The 2,142-nt window shown below is 39.2% G+C and overlaps 1 pseudogene; it reads right to left on the reverse strand.

The window, feature by feature from the left end:
• Positions 1-515: 515 nt before the first annotated feature.
• Positions 516-1,929, reverse strand: LOC114717344 (probable rRNA-processing protein EBP2 homolog; annotated as a pseudogene).
• Between the last annotated feature and the right edge of the window lie 213 nt (positions 1,930-2,142).

Below are 2,142 nucleotides of genomic sequence, written 5' to 3' on the forward strand. Positions count from 1 at the left end.
ACAACTTAGGATCCTCTTAATGTATAAAAAGATAAAGATAAATTCTCTTTAAAAATAAAATTCTAACTTCAAATTACAGAAAAATACGCACCCATATAATTCTGATTTTATTGTACAAAACATTAAATTCACTTGGCAATTTTTAATCATGACTCATATGGCTATAACGTTTAGGACCTAAGATGGAGTAACTCACTCTACTAATTTTTTTTCCCCCCTAAAAACCTTATCAGAAGGTATCAAATTTCTTTCACCTCATCAAAATGATCAAATTTCTACTGTGAACTGTCATGGCAAGCACCATTCATTGTATAGAATCAGCCAAAAATAAAGCCACAATGAAAATGGCTAGCACGCCTAGTATTAGGTGTATCAAATTTACTCAACATCTCAGATTTGATCTACAAGAAAAGGCCACGAGAAGCGAAATAAACAAGGACAAAGAATGAACAGCAATCAACACCAGAAACGATTCACATCAGAAAAATCATGCAATTGATTGTTAAAGCAAGAGAAGCAAACAAACACAAAAAGGTAACATAAAGTGACCATAGAACAAAGCATCAGAATGAAACAAATTTTGTAAAACTACTTTAAAACCCACGATATAGCATAGCATGTGAGATTTAAGCCATCCTCTAAAATGAAATTACAGAATATATTAAACAAAATTGCCAATAGACGACCTGGTAATATTTCCTCTGGAGATTACATATCAAGATGATGTTACTTCTTTCTCCTCTTATTTCCAGGGGCAGAATTCTTCTTGAATCCTTTAAACTCATTGGTTGTCTCAGCTGTATTCTGCTTTTTCAGTCCCTTCCTACCTCCAAAACCAAATTTAGAATTCCTGAACTCCCGTTTCTTCTGTTTCTTCCCTTGTCCAAAAGATTGCCTTGCCTTACCTCCAGACCGGTCGCCTGGAGAGGCGCCAGGCCTTTTCTTGTTTGACCTCTCAAATACTTTCCCATCCTCAAAGTTCAAATCCAGATCAACATCATTGCCACTCCCGGCAAAACCACTCTGTTGCCTTTGCTTCCTCCATTTCTTAACAGATTCTATGTCTTCCTTTTTCTGCTTAGCTCTTTCCTTCAGTTTCTGGGCCTGAATTTCTTTAGACAATCTTTTGGCCTCCCTGGCCTTCCTCTCTTCTTCGGCCTCTTCCATCTTCCTCTTCTCTGCTAACAGCCGGCCCTTCACCTTCTCCATATGAGTATCTGTCTTCAACATTTCTGCATAATAGTCGGGAGGTCTTAGGAAAGGAACACCCATTGATTGGAACTTCTCAAAAGCCTGCCTAGTTCCCTCCAATGCCTGTGTGTAAAAAGAAAGCTCCCGTGCCAAGTCATCATTCACATCTACTTCTTGCTCTTGATCAATATCAATGGAGAGTTTGTGGACCCATTCCACGTTCTCTGGCCAGCTTATGTCTCCAGTTTATCCAGGAGACCATCTCTGTTAAAGATTGCATTTTAGATGGTTCAGTCAATTTTGCATCTTCTTCTCCCGATTCTGACTCTGATTCAGATGCTGACAGTTCTTCATTCAGAGCTTCAACTTCATCATCAATCATTGTAGTCAGTTCTTGATCAAGCACTCCCATTCAACCTGAGCAAATGTTCAAGGGAAAATTAATACAAACAAATGGTCTCCAGTGATCAGACCGCTTGAGGGGTTGGAGAATATGTTGAACAGTTAGAACTGGCATTTGAGCCGCGAGCTGGAACTCATGCTTGTTTTGAAAAAGAGGAAGAAGAAGAAGCAAAATGGAATGGTACAGCCCGTGAAGAGGAAGGAAATAGGGAAGAGGGAAGGATAGTTAGAAAGAATACTACAGATCTACGATTCTACCTCTTTAGCTTTGACAATGGTGGAAGATCGACGATGACGCTTGGCGACCAATAATTCCACAACAGAAGTACAAAAACAGAGCACGGGTAGAGGAGGAAGAACAAAGTCGGCAGCCTTAGGTTGAAACCTGAAAGAAGGAGAAAACCCTTGTGAACCAGATGAGATATCGGAGGCGTCTAGTGACTAAATGGGCTTTTTTTGGGCTATCTACATCAATCCTTGTTTTTGGTTTGCGTTGAACAAAAAAAAACACAAGTAGTGCACATATTTATTAGTTTCGACTGGTTTTAA

Source organism: Neltuma alba, unplaced genomic scaffold (genome assembly GCF_004799145.2).
Source record: "Neltuma alba isolate B1F8T4 unplaced genomic scaffold, ASM479914v2 tig00002129_pilon, whole genome shotgun sequence".
Classification (NCBI taxonomy): domain Eukaryota; kingdom Viridiplantae; phylum Streptophyta; class Magnoliopsida; order Fabales; family Fabaceae; genus Neltuma; species Neltuma alba.